The sequence below is a fragment of the Desmodus rotundus genome, chromosome X (assembly GCF_022682495.2).
Source record: "Desmodus rotundus isolate HL8 chromosome X, HLdesRot8A.1, whole genome shotgun sequence".
Classification (NCBI taxonomy): Eukaryota; Metazoa; Chordata; class Mammalia; order Chiroptera; family Phyllostomidae; genus Desmodus; species Desmodus rotundus.
In genome coordinates this window covers 65,969,709-65,976,377 of record NC_071400.1, presented here as the reverse complement: position 1 = coordinate 65,976,377, position 6,669 = coordinate 65,969,709, and the positions used below count along the sequence as shown (strand labels likewise).

At 40.5% G+C, this 6,669-nt stretch overlaps 1 non-coding gene across 1 annotated transcript; it reads left to right on the top strand.

Annotated features, from left to right (window-relative positions):
- Positions 1–5,964: 5,964 nt before the first annotated feature.
- LOC112322534 (U6 spliceosomal RNA) lies at positions 5,965–6,071 on the top strand. The gene has a single exon (XR_002976648.1). It is a non-coding gene; the product is annotated as a U6 spliceosomal RNA (small nuclear RNA).
- Positions 6,072–6,669: the final 598 nt, after the last annotated feature.

The window sequence follows — 6,669 nt, the reverse complement described above, 5'->3', positions numbered from 1 at the left end:
TGTTACCCCGCCCTGGTGAACACCTAAGGCTCCGCCCCTTAAAGTAACAGAGGCGCCAAGACAGAAAAAAAAAAAAAAAAATGGCCCAAATGACAGAACACTTCAAAGCTCCAGAAAAAATACAACTAAGCGAGAAAGAGATAGCCAACCTATCGGATGCACAGTTCAAAACACTGGTTATTAAGACACTCACAGAACTGGTTGAATTTGGATGAAAACTAGATGAAAAAACAAAGCCTATGCCAAGAGAAACAAAGGAAAATGTACAGGGAACCAATAGTGATGCGAAGGAAACTGGGACTCAAATCAACGGTGTGGACCAGAAGGAAGAAAGAGACATCCAACCAGAAAAGAATGAAGAAACAAGAATTCGGAAAAATGAGGAGAGGCTTAGGAACCTCCAGGACATCTTGAAACGTTCCAACATCCGAATTATAGGGGTGCCAGAAGCAGAAGAGGAAGAACAAAAAATTGAAAACTTATTTGAACAAATAATGAAGGAGAACTTCCCTGATCTGGCAAAGGAAATAGACTTCCAGGAAGTCCAGGAAGCTCCTAGAGTCCCAAAGAAGCTGGACCCAAGGAGGAACACACCAAGGCACATCATAATTACATTACCCAAGATGAAAGATAAGGAGAGAATCTTAGAAGCAGCAAGAGAAAAGGACACAGTTACCTACAGAGGGGTTCCCATAAGACTGTCAGCTGATTTCTCCAAAGAGACCTTACAGGCAAGAAGGGACTGGCAAGAAGTATTCCAAGTCATGAAAGGCAAGGGCCTACATCCAAGATCACTGTATCCAGCAAAGCTATCATTTAGAATGAAAGGGCAGATAAAGTGCTTCTCAGATAAGGTCAAGTTAAAGGATTTCATCATCACCAAGCCATTATTATATGAAATGTTAAAGGGACTTATCTAAGAAAAAGAAGATAAAAAATATGAACAGTAAAAATGACAGCAAACTCACAGTTATTAACAACCACACCTAAAACCAAAACAAAAGCAAACTAAGCAAACAACTAGAACAGGAACAGAACCACAGAAATGGAGATCACATGGAGGGTTATCAATAGGGTATTGGGAGGGGGAGAGATGGGGGAAAGGTACAGAGAATAAATAGCATAAATGATAGGTGGAAAATAGACAGGGGGAGGGTAAGAATAGTGTAGGAAATGTAGAAGCCAAAGAACTTATAAGTATGACCCATGGACATGAACTCTAGGGGGAGAATGTGGGAGGAAGAGGGTGGGCAGGATGGAGTTGAGTGAAGTGGCGGAAATGGGACAACTGTAATAGCATAATCAATAAATATATCAAAAAAAAACCCCTCAGTTGGTCATGAATAGAGAAATGGTTAAATAAATATGGTACATTCACCCAATGAAACACCAGGCAGACATAAAAAATAAATGACTTCTCTCTAAGTGTCAAAATGGAAAAATCTCAGGGTGAAAAAAAGCGAGACGATTTTATAGTAGACATACTGTGGTAGGCAGTCAGGTATGAGCAGAGCAAGGACGGGAGGCCAGGTACGGAAGGTCACCCAGGGCCCTTGGGTGCCTAGCATGGACAACTGTAGGCTGCGGCCTCACCAGCAGGGAGGCAGGTCACTAGTCTTGTGGTAGAGGAGGAACCAGGGGATGGAGAACAGCCTCATGTGACTCCGGTTCAAGCCCTTGCAGGACCACTCCCTTAAGCATTAAGCCCTCAGGACAATGAGATTCTGACCCGTATCCAATAATCTTAGGAACAAAGCCTCTGGTCTGTTGGCCACAGAGCCTGAGTTTTCGTCAAAGTAGAGATGACATTTAGGCCTCAGTTGTGTTTCAGCTCCAGGTCACGCCCCCTCCAAAAAAAAGAAAAAGAATGAGCTAGAAGTCATCTCAGCAGAGTTGAGTATTTGCCTACTGTTTTCTCTTTCTGGATCCGATGGTGTCCTAGTCTAGCTTTAGGCAGCCTGTTTGAAGCTACAAATGAGCCACAGTCAGTGGCTGTCTCCTTCAGGCTTGGCTGGTCCTCGCTCTTCTGCTGTGCTGGCTTTTATCAGCACAAGGCCACGGGGTAGTTCATCTAATGTCTGACAACACTGCAAGTAACACGTCTACCTGCCTTTAGAGGGGGCTTCTGGTGCGATTGGGAAGGTATGATCCCTGGGTCTCCCCTCATAGGCACTGTTCAGTGTTCAGGGAAGATGGTGGGTGTGTTCCTCTGCCCCTGCGGCACATGTCTGGTTCTCTCCCAGATTATTTCCAATAATGTATAGTTTCTGATGAATTAGCTGTCTGTTTCATGTAAGGCACCAATCTACGTAAAAGGGTCAGCTCTTTCCTGCTTGGCACTGATGGCAGCTCTGTGTGAGAGCTGAGACTGTGTGGGGCCCTGAATACCCCTTGCTGCATCGATTTCTACTCTCTCTGCTCTGCTGGTTTTGGTGAAATAGAGCCAGAGGAACCCACCTAGCTTGTCACATCTGATAAAAGTTCAGAAAGGGCTCTTTTGGAGATTCTCTTTCTTTCTCCTACAGATGTGCTTGGTACTGGGTTCTTGAGTGTGAGTTAACTGTTCTGCAGAATTTGCAATTGTGCAGGTGGGGGTTGGGCCCCCCTCTCTCTTCCCAGAGGTTTGTACTCTGTGGTCGAGGGGACCTGCCTGGCTGTAGAGAATCTCAGGTGCCCAGCTCTTGCCTGTGTAGCTCCCAGACCACTGCTCTCGCAGGAGATTCAGACCCAAACTCTCCATTATGCACAGCCCCCCACATGCCAGCCATGGGGGGGGGGGGATGCCCCATAATCCCTTTGCCTTGCAGCTTTCTTATTTTCCTGCCCAGCTGGATTCAGTGAGAACAAACTGTGGTTTCAATCTGGTTTCTTTGCTGGCAGGGCAGCTTTACACACGTGCAGGGTCCCTGACCAGCCATACTTCACCTCCCCTTTTAAAAGTCTCTATGTTGCATCCACACCACAGTGCTGCATCACTAACCAGTTCTTCATGCACTCCACCTCCCCCAAAAGCAAAAAGCCTCTCTCAGTCAAGGTTGGCCACAGCCTGCCAGTACCTCTGACAGTTTTAGGAAACAGAATTTCTCTCTGGAACTCTCCTGGTTGGTGCTGCAACTATGGGTGTGCTGCTTGCTGTGTGTGTGCAGCCTGAGTCTCCCAGACTCCATATATCCTTCCAATTCTCTCCAGATCAAGGTTGGGGTTCCCTGTGCAGGACCTGAGCCTCCTGTTTTGAGAGGGGAGGGAGCAACTAAGCTGTGTTTTCTGTCTGGTCTCTCCTCTGCTGCAGGTGCCTCACACAGGGTATTTCCCCTTTAATTTATAAAATCTCTTACCGGATGGTACAAAGCATCCTCTGTACTCCTTGGCTTTAAAAATTCATATCACTTGAGGTTCTGTTGATTGTTCAGGTCACTTGTCGGAAGATCAGCTGAAAATTCATGCTGGGAGAGCTAGCAAGTGGGCTCAGCTTCCACCTACTCAGCTGCCATCTTTGGGTCTCACAATTTGTAGGTCTTAATCCCTTCACATCCCCCCCCCCGCACTGCACTCATGAAATGGAGAAATCTTTAAATACTTAGGGTTTTGGGTGGAGTACCTCGAAAAATAGTGCTTCAGTAGAGGACAATATTAACATGCTGCTGTGATCTGTACGGGACAAAATTAACCATAAACTTACCTGCCAATGCAGGAAATTCTCTCCATCAATATAGAAAAGAAAGAAAAGTGTTTCATTATTGAGTAAGCATTAAAGTAGACTGTGATGCATTACAGGCAATCTGCTAATGAGATTGCAAAGAACAGAAATAAATACTAAATGAATGATAAGTTGTCCCTATGAAAGAGGACTTAAAACACTGTTTATTATATATTCTTTCATAGTTCATCCTAAGTTCACCTGGTAATTGGAGTGGACACCCTTCTAGTTAATTTTGCCTTTATGTGAAGGAAAAAACTTCTCATATCTCCATGACAAGCAGGTGCTTTCAGCTTAGAGCAAGGTACCTAGCTAAGCTCCTAGGATGACATCTTCCTTGATATTTACATTTCTAAGAGATGGTTCCTAGTCCCTTAAGAAAAAAAAAATCTGGATTATAAGGCTAGCAAGGAGGTTAATTTAGTCTTTGAAAATATTTACATACATACTAAAGGGACAGAGGAAGGATTCATAAATACTAGGTTTCTCAAGAAATTACTCTAAGAAAAGGGAAGAAGAAAATGTCTCTTTCCCTTTTTTGTAACAGAGAAAGTTCAATGTCATTTTTATTTATCTTTCCAGATTCTACTTTATAAAGATTAAAAGCAAGTCTCAAAAGGATCAAACTCTTTCCAAGTCACTTAAGTGCATCCCACAAACAGCTAATAAGTATTAAAAGAAATACAGAAAATTTAGTACCAAACAACATAAAATGTACAATGTTTGGCATTCAATAAAAAATTACAGGTATTCAAAGAAGCAGGAAAATATGACTCATAACAAGAAAAATATAATCAATAGGAAAAGACCCAGAAATGGAACAGATGAATGGAGTTAGTATACAAGGCCATTAAAACAATTGCTATAAATAGTATATTCTACATATGTAGAGAAAAGCATGAGTATGTTAAGGAGAGAAATGGAAGATATAAATCAAGATTCACATTGAATTTGTAGAGATGAAAATATATGTCTGTGATATACAATACACTGGATGAGATTGAGACCGGATTAGTCACTTCAATAAAAAAGATTAGTGAATTTGAGAACATAGCACTGAAAATTATTTAAAAAACACAGAGGAAAAGTCTGAAAATAAATGAACAGGACAATAATGAGTTGTGGGATGATCGCAAGGTGCCTAGTATATGTATGATCCCCAGGAGAGGAGAGAGCAAAGAAAAATTATTAGGACAAATGGCTAAAATTTCCCCAGATATGATAAATATATAAACTCAAAATCTAAAAAAAAACCTCAATGGACTCAAAGCACAAGAATCACAAAGAAAACTACAAGGCATGTCACAATCAAATTGCTCAAAAAACAGTGATAAAGAAAATGAAAACTAAAAAGGGACCAGGAAAAGACACTTTATATACATATGAATAAATATGAAAATGATACATATTCTTACTAGAGGCCATCTAAGTCAGAAAACTGTGAAACAGCATCTATAAGGGACTGAAAATAAGACTGTCAATCTATGATCTATATGCAGCAAAAATATTTTCAAAAGGAAGAAAAAACACAATCTTTTGCAGATATGCACAGCTTAAATAATGTATCATCAGTGGATCAGTACTACAAGAAATGCTAAGGGAAGTATTTCAGGCATCAAGAAAATACCAGGTGGAAACCTGAATCTACATAAAAAAATGAAGAGATTGAAAAATGAAAAAAAAAAAGAAAGAAAAACGAAAAGGAAACTATGTGGGTAACTACAGTTTCTTTTCTTATTTTAAAATTCTCTTGGATAGACAATTGAGAGTTTAAAGCAAAAAGAATAACAGCCCTGGCTGGTGTGGCTCAGTGGATTGAGTGCCGGCCTGTGGACCAAAGGGTTGCTGGTTCCATTCCCAGTCAGGGCACATGCCTGGGTCACGGGCCAGGTCCCCAGTAGGGGGCACATGAGAGGCAACTGCACATTGATGTTTCTCTCCCTCTCTATTTCTCCCTTCCTCTCTCTCTATAAATAAATAAATAAAATCCTTTTAAAAAGCAAAAAGAATAACAAAAAAGATATAACAATTTATTATGGGGTTTATAACATATGTAGAAACAAAATGTATGAAAACAATCACACAAAGGCAAGGAGAGGAAACATGGAAGGACGTTGTTGTAAGGTTTTAATACTACATGTGAACTGTTACAATATTTCATTAAGTTTGGTTGTGATAAGTTAGAGATGTGTATTGTAAATCCTAAAATAATAACTAAAGTAATGCAACCCAAGTTATATCTAATAAACCAAAAAGGATATATCATGATGCTCATGTTGGCAGCACATATACTGAAATTGGAATCATACAGAGAAGATTAATATGGCCCCTGTGCAAGGATGACACACAAATTCTTGAAGCATTCCATATTTTTACCTTTCACAACAGCATAGATAGAACTGGAAAGCATTATGCTAAGTGAAATAAGTCAGGTGGTGAGGGAAAAATACCATATGACCTCACCTTTAACTGGAACACAATCAACAAGAGAAAAAAGCAAACAAAGTATAACCAAAGACATTGAAATTAAGAACAATTTAACAATAGCCAGAGGGTAGGGGGGAAGGGATAGTGGGGAGAAAGGTTTTCAGGAACTAGTATAAAAGACACATGGACAACACCAAGGGTGAAGGTGGAAGCAAGGGAGGGAGGTGGTTTTGGCTGGGGTGGGGGGAAAATGCAGACAACTGTAATTGAACAATAAAATAATTTTAAAAAAGAAATTCACTTTTTAACATTTTAAAATGTGAAATATATATTAGATATCCAAGTATAGATATTAAATAGGCACCTGTATGTATAAGTTGTAGTTTAGGTTTGAACTGAAGATACAAATTTGAGGTTGACAGTAGATGCTGTTTAAAGTCATGAGATCAGATGAGATGACCAAGGGAGAAGGTAGAGATAAGAGAAGAGAAGATAACAAGACTGAGACCCAGAGCACTGCCATAAGAAATCAGGAAGCCAAGAAG